General features: G+C 45.4%; 1 protein-coding gene and 1 pseudogene across 2 annotated transcripts in view; both read left to right on the top strand.

The window, feature by feature from the left end:
* LOC147440036 (tetraketide alpha-pyrone reductase 1-like) overlaps positions 1-24,321 on the top strand; it is an 82,528-nt gene that overhangs the window by 398 nt on the left and 57,809 nt on the right. The gene's annotated exons all lie outside the window — the stretch shown is intronic.
* Positions 7-5,465, top strand: LOC147440038 (uncharacterized; annotated as a pseudogene). The gene is made up of 4 exons (XR_015184676.1): positions 7-3,929; positions 4,020-4,365; positions 4,496-4,657; positions 4,748-5,465. The product of XR_015184676.1 is annotated as an uncharacterized LOC147440038 (transcript).

Raw genomic sequence — 24,321 nt, 5'->3', positions numbered from 1 at the left:
GTAGCCCGCAATGCGCACATCAACACCGTATATTTGTAAATTTTTACCTGTATGCATATGTAAACTCTCCATTTTAGACTGGTGGAAGAAGAACATGTTCCCCACCTTTTTGCAGCAAATCACAGAAAGCATTTACGCCATTATGTCTGGAAGAACAATGGCTTTTTGGCACTGTTGATGATTACACAAAAGAGAATGGACATGGAATTCTTTAGTAGTTCACTACAGGCAGATCTGCAATACCCTTCACAATATGTTTTCTCACTATATTGCCTTGCATTCACCATCTCATTCATTGTGCCACATGTATTGAATTTTCCTCAATAGGAATGAAGTGACTGTATGTGTGTGTGCATGTGCACACATGAGACGTGACAAAATTTACATTATGACAAGAGGGTGGACAAGGAAGTAGACCTAAGGGTATATGAATTTCTTTCCAACGTTCTTGAGCCCTTTAGCTATTCCAGAGGAAGTTTTTTTTTCCTGTCAGTAATGAATTTGTTATAATTGAAGTGATAGTGTTGATGATAACTCACGAGGATTGTGTTTTTCATCACACATCCTCCTTTTTTACTTGTAGAGAAAAGCGGTATCCAATGATGGAAATGGATTAAACTTGGGCTCATTTGTGTGACCACTTTTCTTGGACTATAGACCCTTGGCAGTGCTTGCCTAGACACCCAAGCTAGGGTGGGCTGGTTATATGGGACTTTAGTCCTTGAGGCACTAGGCCAGAGTAGCTGTAGGATCCTAGGCTCGAAGGTGAGCCATCAGGCCTAGCGTTAGCAGTTTCCCAGCACCACATCAGCAAGTTAGGTAGCGTTTACAGTTTTCAGCATTTAGCCTTGCAGATTCAGCCCTTAGCTTCGCAGATCCACCTCGGTAGAAGATCCTCGCCACGTCGCAGAATTCAGCCAGTGTTTTTCCAAATCAGCCCGCGTTTTAGAATTCAGAAGATTAGTCCTTTCATTTTCAGATTTCAGCCTGTCCTCGTTGTCGTCCTCATCCTCATCGTCGTCCTCATAGTCGTCGACATCGTCAGCAAGTCCATTGCATCCAGACCAGTGTACGAGATTTGTGCAATCTATAGCATAGACCTCTCTCACCATAGAGAGGGGGGCCCTTGGAGGAGGATTTGAGAACCGTCTGGTGTCGTATTCTTCTCTCTCTCTTTCTCTAAGTAAAAGGAATCCTTGAGCATAGATCGGAGCACTCATCTTGAGCAATATCAACATTCACTTTTGTTGCATCTTACACTGGAGGAGTCAAGGGCCAATTTGGCATATCTGTTTCTGATAGTATCCCATAAGCTGTGCATAATGGAGACTAATCTAGTAAGCGCCTCTATCTCCATAGGGGGGATTGCTAACTCTGCTTTAATGATCTCGTGTGGCACGAAGGCCTCGGCTCTAATCAACCGAGAGATCATAAATACGAAGGGTCTCTCCATACCTCTCCACCCATCCTGACCCTCTGAGGGTCCCCAAATGTGAACCCCATAAAGCATAGTTGAAGCTACCAAGGTATCAAAATGTCAGAGCTTTGTTCGAGGTTCCTGGAACTGAACTTGCGAACACATTCTTCAATCCTCCAAAGGGCACAGACGCTCTGGTCAGTCTAGTCTCTACTGCTCTTTGCAAATAAAATCTTGGCCCAACAAACACTACTGCAAGATAAGTGTATGCATCTGTGTACTCCACAGACTCCTAGCCATAAGTGAATGTAGGTTCTGATCTCCTGATCCAGTGCGGTGGTGTAAATGTCACAAAGTGATGACATGGTGTGCCTAGCTGGAAGGAGAATGGGCGAGAGGACAAGAAGAAACTCAAAATCGGAAGAACTGAAAAAGTTGTGGCCGAGGGGCCTAGAAAAGGGGAGTAGGATTTTAAAATCCTAACCCACCAACTTGAAAGAACTTATGGAGCACTGGCCGAGGGCCTAAAACCTAAAATTCAAAAGCGTGACGTCTGGGGCTGATTTTCGTAAATTGTGCTTACTGATGATATGGTAGGCTGCACGGATTTTCGTGATTATTATTGGCTATTTTAGGTAGTTGTAGGGTGGAATCTGTATGTACGTACGGTACCATTCCGTACGGTACGGTACGGTACAATACAACATTAATTTTTTTTTTTGGGCGTTTTCTCCTTGGACGAGTTGCACTAGGGGCGCTTTCAGATGGGCTTAATAGTGTAAAGGGGAGAAAGCCTTAGGCTTTTTTAATCGACCACGAAACCAAAAGAGTCTCTGTTTTGTTACAGAGAAGTCTGTAGAGCTGCAGAGCAGTGCACAGAGACCTGCAGAGTCGAGCTATGCGCGTGAAAAGGTACTGCTTCTGCCACCATGCACTCCGTGCTCTTCTCGCACTCCGTACTCCTCATGTGTGTGCACTCTTTTGCATTTGCAATGTGTAGGATTCATTATGCCGTGTAAAATCAAACCCAACTGGTCGCTCCACACCAATGTGTTATGCATCATCACGACCACTTCTTAGCAAGGTTCAGGCACACGCTTATGGCAATGCAAGTATTGTGGGGACCAGTACACAGCACTATTACGCGAGTCAAAAAGCACTTGACGGGCATCGGGTGCACTGATCAGATTGGTGCATGTGAGAAAATACCACCACCTTTGAGGGAGCAGCTTATTGAAGAGTATTTTCCTGTTGGTGCTCCTGGTGTGAGAGGTGTTCCCAGCACACAGGATGCTTTACATGATGCTTTTGTTGGAGAGTTGGAGTCTTTAGGTGCGGAGACAGAGGTTGGAGGAGGTGCAGCCTCCATGCAAACCCCTACTTCCAGAAAGAGAGCACGTGTTGGCGGTGAAGATGAGGATTCCTTGCCACGCGAAAAAGTACATCTGAAACACCAACGCAGACCACTTTGCCTAGTCGCATCTCTTCTCAGGCTTGGGTCAAAGAGCGTCAGAGGGTGGCAGAGATGGAGATATGCCGCACTCTTATTGAGTGCAACATATCTTTCAATGTTTTGCACACAGATCAGTGGAAAAGAATGGTAAAAGCCATTGCACAGGTGGGGCCTACTGAGACATGGACAGGTCTTGATTACACCAAGATGCGCACCACTATGTTAGATGAACAGAAGGCCTTAATTGACAAGGCACTTATGTCTGTGAAAGCTGGATGGAAGGAGTTTGGATGCACCATTATCTCAGATGGTTGGGCAGACATACGCAAACGACACATAATCAATATCCTTGTGTCTTCTGCTTTGGGCACCTATTTCTTGCACCTATTTCTTGCGTGCTGTGGATGCAGGAAAAGTAGGGGAAAAGATCATGGCTGAGTTTATATTTGGTCACATCAAAACAACCATAGAGGGGGTTGGCAAGGAGAATGTTGTGTAGGTGGTGATAGATAATGCAGCTGATTGCAAGGCAATGGGATTTATGGTCGAGCAACAGTTTCTTGGCATATTGTGGACTCCATGTGCTGCACATTGTTTGGATTTGCTCATGGAGGATATTGGCAAACTTTCATGGGTGCAGCCCATAGTTGCAGATGTAGTCAAGCTCACCACATTCTTTCGCAAGAAACATCAGGCTCTTGCTATCTTCCGCAGCCATAGCACTTTGGATATGGTTCGACCTTCAAAAACCAGGTTTGCCTACATTTACTTGGCTTTACAGAGGCTCTACAAACTTAGAGATCCACTACTCCAGATAGTGGTGGATCCAAAATGGCGAGGCATGTCAAGATCGCAGGATGAATCTACAAAATACTTGCAGAGGCGGATCCTTGATGAGAGCTTTTGGCAGGAAGTGCACGTTCTTTCAATAGCACTCAAGCCGGTCTATGTCCTCCTTCGATTGACGGATATGGAGGGATCGACCTTGGGACTAGTCTATCATCTTTTTATGCAGGTGAAAGACCACGCTTCCAAATGCTCTCTGTTGACTATTGATCGGTAAGGGGTTCCTCATGTTCTAATGGTTGTCTGTTTTAATCATCAAGTCTAAGTTCTAACTTGTATTGACAAGTTGTTTTGATATTTCAGCCGACCAGATTTATTGGGATGTGTTGAGAGCCGCTGGACTTTCATGAGCCGTCCCATACATGCGATGGCTGCCATGCTTCATCCTCTCTACAGGTCGCCAGAGCTATGGAGTGATACCTTGCTCAACACAAAACAATCAGAGTATGTTGGGCTCATATTTTTAGAGGATGATCAGCTTGGGATAGACAAGGAATTCACCAACTACACGAATGGCATTGGCGCTTCTTTCACGAGAGCAGTTTCTTTGAGGAAGGAAGCCACAAAGTATCCTTTGACGTGGTGGCACTCGTATGGGAGAGTTGGTCTTCCCAACCTCTCACGCATTGCTCTTCATATCCTTTCTCAGGTTAGGAAACTGCCATCCATGATTCCATTGTATATACTACTTTTAACTTCATCTTTATATTACTTGACACTTGTCACTCTCCTAATTTTGTGTGCATTGATGATTGCGCTCTTGCTTGAGCACTGAGCAGGATTGCTCGGCTGGAGCATGTGAGCGCAATTGGAGTGCTTACTCTCTCATACACACAAAGATTCGAAATCGCCTTAGCACTTCTAAGTTGGAGAAGTTGGTGTATTGCAGAGCCAACATGAGGCTCGTGCGGAGTTACCATTCTTTGGGGCAACCCAAACAGGTAAATTATCTTGATGTTGACCACTTTAAACTCAACCTGCAAGCATATGCCATAAATAAGTCATTTTAACTTTATTTTACTCTTCAACAGGTTGATGCGACAGAGTTGAAAATGGTAGATGATCCTAGACCAGAGGAGGTGGACCAACACATCAGAGACGAGTAGGAGCAGATTCTCAGAGAGCTGCATAGAGAGCTCGAGAGCGTGGATCGTCGTGTGACTAGATCACGTGCACGAGCTCTTAGCCTTCCTCTACGCACGGTGGGAGGAGATCCAGACACTGTGAGACGAGAGAGTATTCGCAGGGGGAAGCTTCCTATTCGCTCCAATCGCAGGCGAGCGAATGAAGCTGTTCGGCTCGTCCATGCAGAGATTGCTGATATGCCTGAGGAGGCTTGTGGTGCAGAGGTGCTTGTACCAGAGTTGACATATGCTGAGCCTGACCCTGAGTTTGATGAGGAGGGCAATGTCCTTGATGATGGGGGCTTGCTCTCTACCGACGATTCATCTTCCGCATCTGACACAAAATTTTGATGCTGCACGTCTTAGTGTACATTGGTGACTGCATGCTTTGGAGGATAGGTTGCAGCAACAGACTTTTATTGTTATTATGGCATTGTAGTATTTCACAGTACTTTGTTTTGGATCTTGATTCAGTTTGTATGGTATATGCCGACTTCAGGCTGATGCCATGGACATGATGTTTGTAGTTGTTATTTGGTTTTAGAGTATTGAGTCTTGAGTCATTAAGTTTTATGATCAATATGTTCATTTTAAGCATTGCATTGTTAATGAGGCTGAATTTTGAAAGGTCTGTGAACTTAAATATAGTGTAATTATCTTTTTTTACAAATGGTACGTATCTATCACGTACCTAAAGGTTGGTTCAGTACGGAAGTACGTTCCGTACGTACCTAAACCGTACCGTACACTACGTACCTTTCCACCATGGGCAACTGAAAGCAGATGCTTTGGGGAGTTTGGCTTTTAGAGCTGATGCTTTTGGGCATCCCTTGTAAGTTTATAAGTGCCTAGAGCGCCACTTCTCAGAGGGCATCTGGACGCAGAGTCTCGAAGAGAGCTAGATCCTCCGGGGTTGTACTTTGTGAAGAGAAATAATAAAGAAATACTATAAGAAACGCGAGTCTTTGGGCCATTGCGTCTTGGCCTGTAACTCCGTTGTGCCACGTCGACTCTCCTCGTCTCTCTCTCATTTAATTTCAGTGATTTTGCAGTTTCTGTCTGCGTGTTGCTCTTGATTTCGCTTGGAGTATCCAAGCTTGCAACATTAAACACCATAACCTTGGTTTTACCAAGGTTTATAGACAATCCACTATCCTCTCATAGCTATGTAATGCATCCAAATATCACTGCATACCCTTCGGTGAGTTAGAGATTAACACAATATTATCGGCATATAACAACAATGGAATCCATGTCCTTGCCAATTGGGCACCTCTGTCACCTCTTTGTCAATGTAATCAGGAACCTCATCTATATACATACCAAATACATTAGGGGACAATGGAGAACCTTGTTTCACTCCAATAGTGGAGTGAACTAAATCAGTTATTCCCTCTAGTGTCACGTGCATATAGCTCTGTGTGCCACGTGGACATGCTTCATCGAATTCTAGAGCTAGTTTTGCACCTCTCCCTTGATAGGAGTGTCTAGAATCCTAGGAGAATTAGTTCAGGAAATTTTGTGAGCCTGTTCGCAGGACTTCCATGTTTGGACGAGTCCATTATCTATGGTTTTCCAGTTTTGGAACCCTCTTGCATAAATGGATTGTACAAGCGTTTTGACATTGTTACACTACAGTGGGCATCCGGCATGTTGTGCATGTAGTTTTAGGTTAGAGGAATCCAAAGAGCCATTCCCCACATCAATCGGATTCTCGTGTGGGCAAATGTGCGACAGTTTCACCAAGAAACTTAGCCGAAGTCAAGTTTATAATTGATCATTTTAAGGATTTATTTTTATAACCTCGTCTTTGGAACTTGCCATACCTAATCCTTGAAAAGTTCTTAACCAATATCCTAGCCTATGAAGAGAGCAAGAGAACTAATGATTGGCATCAGTTTAGATCGCAATCATTGGAGGAGCATAGCGTTTCTGCAGAGCACATAATGTTTTGTAGAAGATGAGCGTGTTAGAGTTTAGACATCTCTCTTGGTTCATCCAACCGGTCCCAATTTCTCCTAGGGACATGTGTTAGGTAGTGAGGGCTGTTTTGTGGTTGTGCCTGGCCAAGGTGAGGTAGGTTTCTCATGTCGTGTTGTGTCTATCCATGTTTAGCCTTGGGTATTGACTCAATTCCATGGCCATTAGGCTCCCCCAGCCTTGCCGGTATTTTTCTCACTTTCCTGCTCCTAGTACTCTATTTCCCCTATTTTCCCTCTTCCTCTGTTGTGGGGGCTGGTGGACAGCTAGCCGACCTGGACACTAGAGGGTATATAGGTGTGGGTGGTGTGAGCACAGAGTCCTCTACAGCAAGGCGCCCCTCATTGGGCAATTTTTGCTAGCTGCTCCTCCCTAGTTTTGTTCTCCACGGTGAGTAGGTCACCACCTTCAGGCAGGTGATGGGCAGTAGGGGCATTCCCCTAGTGTTTTTCCTCTCAAAGCATCTATATGGAGATGATGTGATCACCACAATGCAGAGCATCACAGCAGAGGTGTAGGCACCGGAGAGGAGGTTCCATGCTCTCTACACGAGACTTGTTTCCCTCCTTTCTCTAGATCAGTTTTCTTGCTAGGAGGAGATTCCCATAGTAACAAGGAACGGACGTGCAGACAGGGTAGGGGGCCGGAATGGAAATGATGGTGGAACGGCGTTCCTGTTTTTTGCATATCCGGAACGGTGGGCGGAACGCGAGCGGAAGGCTTGGCCGGAACGGAGAATTTGAAAAATATGGCCATTTTTCAATTTTTAGAAATCGGGTTGTTCGGCGCTTTTGAATGGTTTAGGGAGGGGGGTATTCTCCTCTCCTATATAAGCCCCAAGTCTCAAGGCAGTTCTTCATACTCCCTCAAGGCTCAAGCTTGAAGTTGCCTCAAGAGTCAAGCCAAGCTCTCTTCTCTCCCTCAAGCCAAGGCTCTAGCCTCTCTCTCCCTCTCCCTTGGGCCTCAAGGCTTTAAGCCTCAAGGCTCAAGCTTGAATTCATCACCTCTCTCCCTCTCCCTTGGGCCTCAAGGCTTAGCTTCAAGCTTGAGAGTCGAGACTCCACCTCTCCCTCACTCCATCTCTCCCTTTCCCTCAACTTCCAAGTTTGGAGGCGCTTTTTCTGTCTCCCTCTCCCTCGGACCTCAAGCCTCAAGGCTGAAGCTCGGAGCTCTCTCTCTCTCTCTCTCTCTCTCTCTCTCTCTCTCTCTCAAGCTTCCTTGCTCTCTCGAGTCTCATCACTTATGGCGCAAGCTTCCGCATCAAGTGAACATGACCCCTTGCATCCACGTCCAAGGTGGTTGCTTTCATCAACAACCACAACATACTTCGAGCCAAGTTCTTGAAGCGGTCAGGGGGCAAAGTGCTTCTAAAGTATTGTGAGACCTTCTTCGCTTGCAACTATCTTATGGTAAGCCACTTTGTAGAGTGTCAAAGTGCAGTGCAGCAGCTCTTCATCAGTATAGAGTTTGCCGAGACTTCCCATGCAAGTACAGTTGCAGGGATCATTTGTGCAGGGAATGTGGAGGATCTTGAGTTATGGGAGTCTCTAAAGACTATTGAAAAAATGGTGAAACTAGTGATCCACTTGCTTAGAGTGATGGATGGTATGCAACCTTGCACTGGCAAGGTCTATGAAGCAATGGATCGCATGGTCAAGGTGCTTGAAGATCTTGAGAAGGACCCAGATAGGCTCGAAGAAATCAAAGATGTTTGCAGCCTATAGTTCACCTCTTCATGGTGCAGCTTTTGTGTTGGACCTAGAGTAACAGGGTGCAAGGTAGGAGTACGATTCGGAGGTGAACACACATTGGAACACCATTGTCACGTGACACATCCGACCCTATGTGTCCGTGGACAAGCTACAACATGACAAGGGTTCAGTCAGTCCAGTCAGTCTAGCTTAGGAAGTGTTCTGGCACTTTTGTGAGTCTGTTCGCAGACCGTGAATGCCCAGACACTTAGAATAGATACATATCCTTTGGTTGCACACCGCATAATCATCAGCATTACCATCAGAATCCAACAGAATCCATCAAGAGCATTTTCCAGCGCATTAAACCTATTTTCCCTGTTTTTGACATTTTTCACTTATTTTTTTAACTGACTTTTGTTGGGAACTAGGTAGGGCAAATTGGGTAAGATAATATATAAGCAAACCTAGGCTAGCACTATTTGGCAGAAGAGCAAGGAGAACGCAGGCCACAGGCAGCAGGTTCCCTCTCTCTCTCTCTCAAGCAGGACCTTTCCCCCTTGGTGGCGATTTTTCCTCCAAGCAAGACCACCATCTCCCTGGCGTTTTTCAGCAAAGCCTCATCGCCATAAGCACCATATCCCTATGTTTTCAGCAAAGCCTCATCGCCACAGATTCCAGTAACCTAGCGTTTTCAACATCAGCATCATCGCCCCCTTTCCCTAGCGTTTTCAGCAGTGCCATAGCATCAGAATTCAGCGTGTAAAGACCAGCCAAAACAGCGTTTTTGAAGGACTTCAAAGGGCCGCAAATCAGCGTTTCTTAGGGCAGCCGAAGACACTGAAATTCTGCAGCAAACCAGCGTTTTACTTGCTCCAGCACTTGCGTTTTTGCAGCAGCAGATTTCAGCCCATTAGCGTTTTTGGACAGCAGAGCAAGCCATCAGTTTCCAGCCACCAAGTCGGTCTCGCCATCCCCATCGTCGACATCGACATAGCCTAGACTTGCATCAGTTCTCATTCATCCACTTTGTACCAGTTTGTGCAATCAATAGTAGACCACTCTCGCCAACGAGAGTGGGGCCTTCGGAGGAGGTTTTTACAACGTATCTGGTGTCGTATTGGAAGGCTCTCCCTACCATAAGTAAAAAGGAACCTTGAGCACAATTTGGAGCACTCATCTTGAGCAAAGTTCGTCCTTCATTCCGTTGCATCTTACATGGTATCAGAGCTTTGGTAGTGTTCTGTATCACTCAAGGAAAGAACCACAAGATTTTTTTTTTTGCTTGTTGCGGTCGCACGAACCCAAGTTCACTTGGGCGTTTCGATTCCTAATCGTGTTTTTGAAGAGTGACAGGAATCCAAGGAAAGAAGGGCTTGTCCAGCCTCCCCTTGTGCCTCTTTTCACTCATTGAGAGCGGACCGTGCACTTAGCGGCCGGCCAATCGACGTGAGGTGGGAAAAAGAAACCTTGGTGTGAGCGCAAGACCGCCAAGGGGTGCGTTCGCGGAAAAGAGCAGAACTCGGGTGAAGAGAAGATCCTTCTCTAACAGAGATTGCAAGCAAAATAAGACCCTCAAGAACCTCAAGAACTCAAGACCCTCAAGAACCCAAGAACCCAAGACCCACAAGAACTTAAGTTCCTTGTGAACTTAAGAACCAAAGTTCACAGTGCATGGTCATCACCCGAAGCTAAATGGATACTTCGCATGGAGGTGGTGAGCATGGGGGTGGCGAAGAAGAGTTTTCCCCATGAGGAGGTTTTCCCGACCCTCCCCCTTCCCCATCTACGCCACGAGTTGTACCAAATCCTATGCAGGCGATGGTCGAGTCGATGATGGCACAACAACAAGAAACGACTCGCGTTGCGATGGCACAACTAGAAAGGAAAGCAGAACGACAGGACGCCTTGGAGCGTGATCGTGATCAAGCGCGCTTGGCGGCTGAAGAACGACAGGCCGAGTGTGCGGTACAAAGTGAACAACGCATGCAAGAGTTGGTCCGACATGTTCTCGCTTCGAAGTCCGAGCCATCCAAAGATGTTGGTAGTTCATCAAGTGGCGCAAGCCGCGATTCGGACTCCAACAACCCAGTCATAGAGAAGTTGATTTTCAGTAAGTATGATGGTAAGATGGATGCTACGGTTATTCATTCTTGGTTTCATCAATTTAATGCTTATTTTGCGACAACTAAGAAGAAAGGAAATAGCAAAGTTTTGACTGCAGCCATGTACCTTCCCGGTGATGCCATAAATTGGTACCACGCATGGCAAGAGGCATAGTTAGCCGCGCACCTAGAGGAAGCCGACGAATTCGCGCCCCTTTCCTTCAATTGGGCCGACTTCCAAGACAAGCTCAAGGCGCGGCTTATGCCTCCTCAGTACCTTACATGATAGAAAGAAGATTGGCGTAATCTCAAGCAACATGGTATGCCAGTCATGTCTTTTTCTAAGCGTATTTTGTAGCTCGGCACTCAATTACGCAAATCGGATGATGAGCGCAAAGAGGCGTTCCTTTTTGGGTTAGACGAATATATCAAGTTTGATGTAGAAGTATTTGACCCCGCGGATCTCAACAAGGCGGTAGCGATTGATGAAGCACAACAAGGGAAAGCCTAAGGAGAACAAGACTTCTCAAGGAACCTCTCAGAATTCTCAGAATACGCAGAATGTTAAGAATGGTAAGAATGGTAACGCTTCTAGCCCGTCTTCCTCTAATTCTTCGGAAAAGAACTCTAACAATGAATCTAAGGGTAAAGCTAAAGCACCTGCAAAACCTAAGCTAAACCCGGATGAAAAAGCTGCACAAGGAATTATAGGAGGATACATCACGGCTGAAGAACAAGTGATTTATGCTAAGAAGGTCGATGTTATCAATGTCACGCCAAGGGTCACATTTAGAAGGCTTGTCCTAAGACGGCCCCACCTAAAGAACCAAAGGCATCCACAACAACCACAAGCACTTTAATGAACCAAGCTGAATCTTCTCATGTCTCTGACACACACATTGATGAGTCTCTCATGAAGTGTTATGGTCATGTAAAGGGTCAGCGTTTTATCATATTGTTTGATCCATGCAGTATGCATGATGTGATTAGTGCCTCTCTTGTTGAGAGAGCCCGCCTAGAGGTTAGTCTGAAATCTCCTCTCGAGGTTTCTGGCTTTGATCCTGGTATGGAATCTCTCATAACGAAAGAGTGCCTTGATGTGATGTTTATAGTTCAACAAGCTGCTTTCCGTAAGAAATTTCTTGTGTCTTCTCTTTTAGGATGTGATATGCTTTTGGGCATAAGATGGTTTCGTGAGCACAACCCTCTCATTGATTAGGAGGCTAACACTCTCACATTAAACGCCAAAACTGACTCTCCTATCATCATTCGTGCTGAGGAGGGTTTGCATTCTTTGCCTCTCATTTCTCATGTACAGGTAAAGTGTGAATTACGACGAGGAGCACAAGCGGCATTCATCTATGCTGCTCTAGTTTCCCAGAGTATTCAGGCCCCAGCTATTCAGATTTGTTACCAAGTTTAAACATCTCTTTTTGTAGGACGATCTTCCACCCCGTCTCCCACTCGAGCGGCCGGAGGACCATCGTATTGAGCTTATGGGGGGAACAGCCTGTCAGTAAGGCTCCCTACCGTTTGAACAAGACATAGGAGGAAGAGCTACAGCGACAACTCACGGAGTTGGTGGCTAGAGGATTCATACGTCCTAGTGTAAGTCCTTTTGCTGCTCCTATTTTGTTTGTTCGCAAGAAAGATGATTCGTCTCGTTTGTGTTTTGATTACAGTGCATTGAACAAGATGACTGTGAAGAACAAGTTTCTGATGCCTCGCATTGAGTATATCCTTGATAGGCTCAATGGGGCAAAGGTTTTCAGCAAGGTCCATCTTAAGAGTGGATACCATCACGTACGGGTATTCAAAGGTGACATGTTCAAGACCGCTTTTCGCTTTGAGCGAGGGTAATGGGAGTATATTGTTATGCCTTTTGGATTGACAGGTGCCGTGGGTACATTTAATCGTCTCATGGTAGGTCGTTTCGGCGATATGCTTGGTGTATGTGTGTTCATCTTTTTGGATGATGTTCTCATTTTTTTTGCATCGTGGGAACAACATGAAAGGGATGTCGAAAGGGTACTAACCCGTTTGGATGACTGCAGTTGTACATTGCCGCTAAGAAGTCTGAATTTTTTCTTATTGAAGTCACTTATTTGGGTTATATCATTTCTACAGAAGGAGTCAAGCTAGATCCCGCGAAGGTGGAATAGGTTCGTAATTGGGAGTTGCCCAAAACTGCATATGATGTGCGTTCTTTTCTTGGTTTATGTCAAGCATATAGTTCGTACACAGAGAATTTTGCACGCATTGCCGCACCTATGACTGATGTTTTGAAAGGGGTAAAGACACGCCGCTAGCGCGTAGACTTACCAAAAGTAGCCATGGAGGCTTTCGCAACTCTGAAGGTTACAGTGATAGAACCACTGTGTCGTATCCTTGTCTCTTGGGATGATCCCTTTGAGGTATGGATGTATGCGAGCAATATCGCCATAGGCGCTGTGCTTCAGCAGCATGGTCGTCCTGTAGCTTTCCTTAGTCGGAAGCTCAATAGTGCGTAAAAGAATTATTTAGTTTATTATAAAGAACTTTTGTTTGTCATTCACTCTCTTAAGCATTGGAAGCATTTTCTTTATGATAGAGAGTTTCTAGTTTGCACAGCTCATCAAGCCCTCAAGTGGCTCCAGTCTATGTCTAGTACACATTGGAGTGATCGCCAAGCACGGTGGTCACACTTTTTTGAGCAATTTGGCGGTTTGATTGAGTATGTCCCTGGAAAAGCTAACCCTGCTGCAGATGTGTTGAGTCGCAAAGGACAGATTTTGGCTCTTGAGTCAAGATCCACATTTTCTATTCAGGGTGTGTCTTTCGACAGCATGAAGATTCAGTATGCGGATTCCGAGTTTGGTAAGCATTGGTTGCAAGCTCCTGCTTCCCAAGGGCCAAGCAACTATCTCATTCGTGATGGTTTGTTGTATTTTTGTCAACGTTTATGTGTGTTGCCCTCTCTCAGGCCAACCATATATCATCATGTACATGATTCTCTCACAGGTGGGCACAGGGGAATGAACCCAACTTTGGAAAAAATAAAAATAAAAAATTTTTGGCCTAAAATCCGAAAGGATGTGTTTCGTTATGTCACACAGTGCACTATATGTCAAAAGGTAAAAGCTCCTTGGGGTAAGCAACAAGGTCTCTTGCTTCTGCTGCCTATTTTCGATGGACCTTTTCAAGATATTTCCACGGATTTTGTGACTAAACTTCCACCAAGTTTGCATTAAAGAAACACTCAATGTTTGACAATTGTCGATCGTTTCAGTAAGTTTTGCATGTTGATTCCTTGTAAAGCCACAGTCACTGTACAAGATATAGTACGGTTGTTTATTAAGCATTGGTACCCCCACTGTGGTTTGCCAAATCAATTGTTTCAAATAGGGATGTTAAGTTCACTTCCAATTTTTGACGGGCTCACTCTGAAAATTTTGGGAATTTTTCATCGGCTTTTCATCCACAGTTAGATGGTCAGACAGAGATTTACAATCAATTGGCTTTTGATGTTTTAAAGTCATATGTGCATGATCATCAGTCTCAATGGGAGCTCTATCTCCCATTGGTCTAGGCTATTTTGAATGACTCTTTTTCTTCTGCCATTGGCCGTCCGTTCCAGTCACTTTTGACTCACTCGGTCAATCAAATGCCTGATACGCATTTGCTCACGCTCACGCTCACGCTCATGCTCAATAGCCGCTTTTCTGTCTGCTTTTCTTTCTTTGCGTTTATCGCGCTCGCATTCCCTGTCAATGTGAGTCGCTTCCGTGCCATCATGTCCATCATTGATTTTACCAAGGCCTCCATAGGATTTGGTGCATTCCTTGGCGTAGATAGTGAAGGGGGAGGGTCAGGAAAACCTCCATGGTGAGGAAATTCTTCCTCACTACTTTCATGCCTATCACCTCCATGCGAAGTATCCATTCCGGTTCGGGTGATAACCATGCACTGTGAGCTTTGGTACTTAAGTTCACGAGGGTTCTTGAGGGTCTTGAGGTTCTTCTTTCGCTTGCAATCTGTGTTAGAGAAGAATCTTCTCTTCACCCGAGTTCTTCTCTTTCTTGCGGATGCACCCTTGGCGGCCTTGCGCTCACACCAAGGTTGCTTTCTCCCACCTCACGTCGATTGGCCGGCCGCTAAGTGCACGGTCCGCTCTCAATGAGTGAAAAGAGGCACAAGGGGAGGCTGGACAAGCCCTTCTTTCTTGGGATTCTTGTCACTCTTCAAAAACACGATTAAGAATCGACACATCCAAGTGGACTTGGGTTACGTGCGACCGCAACAAGCAAGAAAAATTATGTGGTTCTTTCCTTGAGTGATATAGAACACTGCCAAAGCTTTGATACCAATGTAAGGTGCATTGGAATGAATGATAAACTTTGCTCAAGATGAGTGATCTGCTCATGCTCAAGGTTTTTTTTTCCTGAGGGAAGGGAGAGCCTTCCGTTCTTTATTGAGAGAGTGCAACGGACACAAACAAAGTGAATGGACACTATGCGTGAAGGTGCATGAGACTGAGAGATAGAGAGAGAAGAGAATACGACACCAGAGACGTTGTAAAACCCTCCTCCGAAGGCCCCACTCTTGATGGCGAGAGTGGTCTACTATTGATTTCACAATCTGGTACGAAACTCTGATACACTTGAATACTATGATGCAATGGCAACTAGGATGATGTCGACGGCGACGACTTGCATATGTATTCTGCTGCAAATGATGCTGAAGAAACGCTGATCTGGCTGACTTCTGTGGACTCAAAAACGCTATCATCTGATCCTCTAAATGCTGCTGAAAAGCCCTGTGGTACTGCTGTCCAAAGACGCTATCAGGGGCTGCAATCTGCTGTTTCAAAAACACTGACTAAGCTGCTGTAAATTCGCTGTTTTATGGTGCTGAAAATCGCCCTAAAACATTGTCTAAAGGCTGAGGTATTGCTGCTGAAAATTGCTGCCTTCTGGTGCAGAAAACGCTAGATAAGCTGGCTGAAAAAGACGCTATACAGCAAGGTAGGAAGATGCTGTATTGCTGGGTCTTTCAAGCGTTGGTGAATGAGGCTATGGGCGATGAGGTTGACTGCGGAAAACGCCAGGGTACTCAATGGAAAAACGCTGGAGTCACTTGGAAAATCGCCCACCAAGGGGAGGGAGTCTTGCTTGAGAGAGAGAGGGGGAACCTACTACACTTGTGCCTATGTTCTCCTTGCTCTTCTACCAAATAGTGCTAACCTTGGTTTCCTTATATATTATCTTACCCAATTTGCCCTGCTTAGTTCCCAACAAAAGTCACTTAAAAGAATAAGTGAAAAATGTCAAAAATAGGGAAAATAGGTTTAATGCACTAGAAAATGCCCAAGATGGATTCTGCTGTATTCTGATGGTAATGCTGATGATCATGCTGTGTGCAACCAGAGGATATGCATCTTTTCTAAGTGCCTGTGCATGCACGGTCTGCGAACAGACTCACAAAAGTGCCAGAACACTTCCTAAGCCACACTGACTAGATTGACTGGATCCTTGTCATGCTGTAGCTTGTCCACGGACACATAGGGTTGGATGTGTCACGTGACATCCCCTCCTTTTTAAAGTGAGGTACTGGTACCGAGATGCATGGCTTCCTTGTAGTATGCTAACAACTCTGGATAATCCTTGAAAAACTTTTCGTCGACCCACACCGCTTCGTGGGTTCCTCGATCCTTGAACTTCAAAAAGTATTGTCTCACTTGCTTCTTCGAACCATGTTGAAACCGATTCAACAACACTTGCTCCGGCTCCATGACTTCAGCTTCATCTATGATCTCCGGTTCTTCTTCTTTCGAAATGTCCTTTGGAGGTGTTCCCTGAAACACTTTCAACCAAGAAACATGGAAAACATTGTGCATTGACTATGAGTATGCAACTACAATTTCATTGAAACCTCATTTATCTTTTTAATGACTGGAAATGGACCATACATTCGAAAAGACAACTTGGGACACTTCTTTCCAACTTGTTTAAGACGTTGCTTCATGATTCTGAAATACACCCAATCCCCTTTCTTGATCGAAACATCCTGACGATGCTTATTAGCCTGTCGTGAATAAAATTCTTGAGCCTTGCTTAGCCGAAGCTTTACACTCTCAGAAATCTCATCCAACGACTGACTTTCAGCATTGTCATCAAGCATTTGACTGACCGAGCGAGTCAAAAGTGACTGGAACGGATGGCCAAAAGCTGCCTCATACGGAGCTCGACCAATGGCAGAGGAAAAAGAGTCATTCAAAATAGCCTGAACCAATGGGAGATAGAGCTCCCACGACTATTGATAATGCACATATGGCTTTAAAACATCAAAAGCCAATTGATTGTAAATCTCTGTCTGACCATCTGACTGTGGATGAAAAGCCGATGAAAAATTCAACTTAGTGCCAAAATTTTCATAGACTGCGCACCAAAAATTGGACGTGAATTTAACATCCCTATCTGAAACAATCGATTTTGGCAAACCAGAGAGGGGGTACCAATGCTTAATGAACAGTCGTGCTACATCTTGTGCAGTGACTGTGGCTTTACAAGGAATCAACATGCAAAACTTGCTGAAACGATCGACAATTGTCAAACATTGAGTGTTCCTTGAATGCAAACTTGGCGGAAGTTTAGTCACAAAATTCATGGAAATATCTTGAAAAGATCCATCGGGAATAGGGAACGGAAGCAAAAGGCCTTGCTGCTTACCCCGAAGAGCTTTTACCTTTTGACATATAGTGCATTGTGTGATAACGAAACACATCCTTTCATATTTTAGGCCAATAAAAGAATCTTTCTATTTCCAAAGTGGAGTTCATTCCCCTGTGTCCACTCGTGAGAGAATCATGTGCATCATGCAATATGGTTTGCTAGAGAGAGGGCAACACACATAAACGTTGACGAAAATACAACAAACCATCACGAATGAGATAGTTACTTGCCCCTTGGGACGCAAGAGCGTGTGACCAATGCTTACCAAATTCAGAATCCGCATACTGATTCTTCATGCTGTCGAATGACACACCCTGAATAGAAAATGTGGATCTTGGCTCAAGAGTCAAAATATGTCCTTTGCGACTCAATGCATCTGCAAAACAGGGTTAGCTTTTCCAGGCACATACTCAATCAAACCTCCAAATTGCTGAAAAAATTGTGACCACCCGTGCCTGGCGATCACTCCAATGTGCACTAGGCATAGACTGGAGCTACTTGAGGGCTTGATGATCTCTGCGAACTGTAAACTCTCTACCATAAAGAAAATGCTTCCAATGCTTAAGAGAGTGAATGACAAACAAAAGTTCTTTATCATAACTGAATAATTCTTTTCCGCACTATTGAGCTCCCGGCTAAGGAAAGCTACAGGACGACCATGCTGCTGAAGCACAGCGCCTATGGCTACATTGCTCGCATCCGTTCATATGACTCCATATCTCAAAGGGATCATCCCACGAGGCAAGGATAAGACACGGTGCTTCTGTCACCGCAACCTTGAGAGCTACAAAAGCCTCAATGGCTGCTTCGGGCAAGTCTACGCGTTGACGGCGAGTCTTGACCCCTTTTAAAACATCAGTCATAGGTGCGGCAATGCGTGCAAAATTCTCTATGTGCGAACTATATGCTTGACATAAACCAAGAAAAGAACGCATATCATATTCAGTTTTGGGTTAATCCCAATTACGAACCTGTTCCACCTTCGCGGGATCTAGCTTGATGCCTTCTGCAGAAATGATAGAACCCAGATAAGTGACTGCAGTAAGAAAAAATTGATACTTCTTAGCTGCAATGTACAACTGACACTCATCCAAACGGCTTAGTATCCTTTCGACACCCCGTTCATGTTGTTCCCACGATGCAAAAAAAATGAGAATATCATCAAGAAAGATGAACACACATACACCAACCATATCGCCGGAACCGCCTACCATGAGACGATTAAATGTATCCACGGCACCTGTCAATCCAAAAGGCATAACAATGTACTCCAACTACCCTCGCTCGGTGTGAAAAGCGGTCTTGAAGATGTCGCCTTTGAATACCCGTACCTGATGGTATCCACTCTTGCGATCGACCTTGCTGAAAACCTTTACCCCATTGAGTCTATCTAGGATATACTCAATGCGAGGTATCCGAAACTTGTTCTTGACGGTCATCTCGTTCAAAGCCCTGTAATCAACACACAAACGAGACGAACCATCCTTCTTGCGAACAAACAAAATAGGAGCAGCAAAAGGACTTACACTAGGACGTATGAATCCTCTAGCCACCAACTCCGTGAATTGTCGCTCTAACTCTTCCTTCTGAGTCTTGTTCAAACAGTAGGGAGCCTTACTGACAGGCTGTGCCCCCTCCATAAGCTCGATGCGATGGTCCTTCGGCCGCTCGGGTGGGAGACGGAGTGGAAGATCATCCGGCAAAAAGAGATGCTTAAACTTGGTAAACAAATCTGAATACTTAGCTGGAGCTTGAATGGTCTCGGAAACTGGAGCAGCATAGATGAATGCCGCTTGTGCTCCTCGTCGTAATTCACGCTTTACCTGCAGATGAGAAATGAGAGGCAAAGAATGCAGACCCTCCTCAGCACGAACGATGATGGGGGAGTCAGTCTTGGCATTTAATGTGAGTGTTGGCCTCCCAATCAATAAGAGGGTTATGCTCAGGAAACCATCTAATGCCCAAAAGCATATCACATCCTGAAAGAGGAGACACGAGAAATTTCCTACGGAAAGCAGCTTGTTGAACTGTAAACAACAGATCAAGGCACTCTTTCGTTATGAGAGAGTCCATCCCAAGAGCGAAGCCAGAAACCTCGAGAGGAGATTTCCGAATAATCTCTAGGCAGGCTCTCTCAATGAGAGAGGCACTAATCACATCATGCATACTGCGTGGATCAAACAATATGATAAAACGTTGACCCTTTACATGACCATAACACTTCATGAGAGACTCATCAATGTGTGTGTCAGAGACATGAGAAGATTCATCTTGGTTCATTAAAGTGCTTGTGGTTGCTGTGGGTGCCTTTGGTTCTTTAGGTGGGGCTGTCTTAGGACAAGCCTTCTTAACGTGACCCTTGACGTGACATTGATAACATCTACCTTCCTTAGCATAAATCAGTTGTTCTTCAACCGTGATGTATGCTCCTATAATTCCTTGTGCAACTTTTTTATCTGGGGTTAGCTTAGGTTTTGCAGGTGCTTTAGCTTTACCCTTAGATTCATTTTGAGAGTTCTTTTCCAAAGAATTAGAGGAAGATGGGCTAGAAGAGTTACTATTCTTACCGTTCTTACCGTTCTTACCATTTTGCGAAATCTAAGAAGTCTAAGAGGTTCCTTGAGAAGTTTTATTCTCCTTAGGCTTTTCCTTGTTGTGCCTCATCTCTTGTGCAAGAGCAATCGCTACCGCCTTGTTGAGATTGATTGGATCGAGCACCTCGACATCATACTTGATATACTCATCCAATCCATAAAGGAATGTCTCCTTGCGCTCCGCATTCGATTTCCGTAATTGAGTGCTGAGCTGCAAAACACGATTAGAGAAAGACATAATTGGCATACCATTTTGCTTGAGAGCGTGCCAATCGTCCTTCAATCGTGCGAGGTACTGAGGCCTTGAGCTTGTGTTGGAAATTAGCCCAATTGAAGGAAAAGGGCGTGAATTCGTTGGCTTCCTCTAGGTGTGCGGCTAACTGTGCCGCTTGCTATGCGTGGTACCAATTGATGGCATCACCGGCAAGGTACATAGCTGCCATCAAAACCTTGCTATGTCCTCTCTTCTTAGTTGTCGCAAAATAAGCATTAAATTGATGCAACCAAGAATGAATAACCGTAGCATCCATTTTACTATCATACTTACTAAAAGTCAACTTCTCTGTGACTGGGTTGTTGGAGTCCGAATTTGGGCTTGCATCACTGAGGAACTACCGACATCTTTGGTTGGTTCGGACTTCGAGGCAAGAACCTGTTGAACCAATTCTTGAGTGCGGAGGTCCCTATGAACCTCTCGATCGCCCTCGAAGGCCGCTGGTCTTGCTTCGGCTTCCAAGCGCATTTGCTCACGCTCATGGTCAATAGCCGCTTTTCTGTCTGCTTTTCTTTCTTTGCGTTCATCGCGCTCGCATTCCCTGTCAATGCGAGTCGCTTCTTGTCGTGCCATCATGTCCATCATTGATTTTACCAAGGCCTCCTTAGGATTTGGTGCAATCCTTGGCGTAGATGGCGAAGGGGGAGGGTCAGGAAAACCTCCATGGTGAGGAAATTCTTCTCACTGCTTTCATGCCCATCACCTCCATGCGAAGTATCCATTCCGCTTGGGTGATGACCATGCACTATGAGCTTTGGTTCTTAAGTTCACGAGGAACTTGGGTTCTTAGGTTCTTGAGGGTCTTGAGGTTCTTCTTTCGCTTGCAATCTATGTTAGAGAAGGGATCTTCTCTTCACCCGAGTTCTTCTCTTTCCTGCGGGCGCACCCCTTGGCGGCCTTGCGCACACACCAAGGTTGCTTTCTCCCACCTTACGTTGATTGGCCGGCTGCTAAGTGCACGATCCGCTCTCAATGAGTGAAAAGAGGCACAAGGGGAGGCTAGACAAGCCCTTCTTTCTTGGGATTCTTGTCACTCTTCAAAAACACAATTCGGAATCGACACACTCAAGTGGACTTGGGTTACATGTGACCGCAACAAGCAAAAAAAATTATGTGGTTCTTGTGGTTCTTTCCTTGAGTGATACAGAACATTGCCAAATCTTTGATACCAATGTAAGGTGTAGCGGAATGAATGATGAACTTTGCTCAAGATGAGTGATCCGCTCGTGCTCAAGGTTCCTTTTTTCTCAGGAAAGGGAGAGCCTTCCGTTCTTTAATGAGAGAGTGCAATGGACACTAACAAAGTGAAAGGACATTGTGTGTTAAGGTGCATGAGACTGAGAGAGAGAGAGAGAAGAGAATACGACACCAGAGACGTTGTAAAACCCTCCTCCGAAGGCCCCACTCTCAATGGCGAGAGTGGTCTACTATTGATTTCACAATCTGGTACAAAACTCTGATACACTTGAATACTATGATGCAATGGCAACTAGGATGATGTCGACGGCGACGACTTGCCTATGTATTCTGCTGCAAATGATGCTGAAGAAACGCTGGTCTGGCTGACTTCTGTGGACTCAAAAACGCTATCATCTGATCCTCTAAATGCTGCTGAAAAGCCCTGTGGTACTGCTGTCCAAAGACGCTATCAGGGGCTGCAATCTGCTGTTTCAAAAACACTAAGCTGCTGTAAATTCGCTGTTTTATGGTGCTGAAAATCGCCCTAAAACACTGTCTAAAGGCTGAGGTATTGCTGCTGAAAAATGCTGGCTTCTGGTGCAAAAAACGCTAGATAAGCTGGCTGAAAAAACGCTATACAGCAAGGTAGGAAGATGCCTTATTGCTGGGTCCTTCAAGCGCTGGTGAATGAGGCTATGGGCGATGAGGTTGACTGCGGAAAACGCCAGGGTATTCAATGGAAAAACGCTGGAGTCACTCGGAAAATCGCAACCAAGGGAAGGAGTCTTGCTTGAGAGAGAGAGGGGGAACCTGCTGCACTTGTGCCTGTGTTCTCCTTGCTCTTCTGCCAAATAGTGCTAACCTTGGTTTCCTTATATATTATCTTACCCAATTTGCCGTACTCAGTTCCCAACAAAAGTCACTTAAAATAATAAGTGAAAAATGTCAAAAATAGGGAAAATAGGTTTAATGCAGTGGAAAATGCCTCTGATGGATTCTGATGGTAATGCTGATGATCATGCTGTGTGCAACCAGAGGATATGCATCTATTCTAAGTGCCTGGGCATGTACGGTCTACGAACAGACTCACAAAAGAAGAGTGACCTTGCTTTCACCAATGTGACACTTATCTACGTTAAGTTGGCCACCCAAGGTTTGCAGCCTAGCTAGGCCATCATAGACCTTGCTCAAATGGAGGGAGCGAGAACTGTAGATGCAAAAATCATCTATGAAAACTCGTATTGACTTACCAAAGTATGGCCGGAAGACAAAAGTTACATAGCGATGGAATGTGGCTGGAGCATTGGTGAGGCCAAAAGGCATCACCCTGCAAGCAAAACATCCCCATGGTGTTATGAAAGTTGTCTTTTTTTGGTCTTCTTCTGCAATGCTAATTTGAAAGTAGCCTAAGTAGCCATCACATATTGTGTAACGCTCATGACCTGCTACCTCGTTGAGAATGTGGTCTTGGAATGGAAGGGGAAAATGATTGAATATGTTTGTTCATTTTCTTTGTGCATCCAAGGATGGATACAAGTGACCAAGGGTGGTCCGGCATAGAACTAACATGCCAACTGGATAGACCCCGGCGCACACTACGACTGCTTCTGATATTGCCAACTGCTCCTGCACATGATACCACTGACACGGTCTCCACATGGGCTGCCCTAGCCTCTTGAGAAAGCGAGGCTCGGACGGGATCTCCTCCTAGCCAGAGAAATGATCTGGAGGAGGAGGGAAACATGTCTCGTGTAGAGAGCATGGAACCTCCTCTCCGGTGCTTGCACCTCTGTTGTGGTGCTGTGCATCGTGGTGATCACATCGTCTCTGTATAGATGCTCTGAGAGGAAAAATGGTAGGGGAAATCCCCTGTTGCCCATCATTCTGCTTGACGGTGGTGACCTACTCACCATGGAGAAAATGGTAGGGATGGGAGCAGCCAGCAAAAACGCTAGGCAGCCCCCCCCCCCCCGGGCCTCCATACTCCTAGGGTTGCCCAATGAGGGACGCCCTGCTGTAGAGGACTCTGTGCTCACACCACCTCCTGTGTCCCTACCCACACCTATATACCCTCTAGTGTCTAGGTCGGCCAGCTGTTCACCAGCGCCCACGACAAAGGAAGAGGGAAAATAGGGAAAAGAGAGCACCAGTGGCCAGCAAGAAAGTGGGAAAAATACCGGCAAGGTTGGGAAAAGTATCCCCAGCCTGTAGAAGCCTAATGGCCATGGAACTGAGCCAAAACCCAAGGCTAAACATGGCTAGACACGAGACATGAGAAACCTACCTCACACTGGCCGGGGTACAGCCACAAAACAACCCTCACTCCCTAACACCTGTCCCTCGGAGACACTGGGCCCGACTGGATGAACCAAGAGAGATGCCTGAACTCTAACACCCCCTCTCAACTCCTGGGAAGGAAGTCTGACAAGCTACTCCAACTGTAAAGAGAGGGTTTCGTAGACGAGGATATCTACTCCAAACTTTGTAGTAGAAAAGTATCCTGCAGTAAATACAATCCAACTACTACCCCCGAAAGACATTCGGGAAGTAAAGTGATGTCCACTGAAAGTAAATCCTGTTCTAAAAAAAATCTCCTCAAGCCAACCGACTCACAAGTCGCACAACTAGCATCTATAGAAAGTACTGTTGCCGACCGATCCAAGAGAACGCATCAACACTAAGGGTAAAGTCATAAACTATTGGTATCTGGAACATTTCTTCCAACTCTAAATGCTCCACCCTCGAGGAAAGAGTCGGAAATCTGCACCTCCGATCATATACCACATGCTAGAACTTCCAAGCTACTACGAGAAGTCCATGGAATGGGACAACCAAGGCTACTAAGGAATTATATGTCCGATGACGAAGAACCAAAGAACTGCACCAAGCACCATATACAATGATGAACTGCAAAGTGTATCTGAAGAAACTTCATCAAAACTGAGAGT

This window comes from Adiantum capillus-veneris, chromosome 16 (assembly GCF_014529385.1).
Source record: "Adiantum capillus-veneris isolate H3 chromosome 16, ASM1452938v2, whole genome shotgun sequence".
In the NCBI taxonomy this organism is placed as follows: Eukaryota; Viridiplantae; Streptophyta; class Polypodiopsida; order Polypodiales; family Pteridaceae; genus Adiantum; species Adiantum capillus-veneris.
Note: the sequence above shows the minus strand (reverse complement) of the source record. Positions and strands in the feature narration are given on the sequence as shown.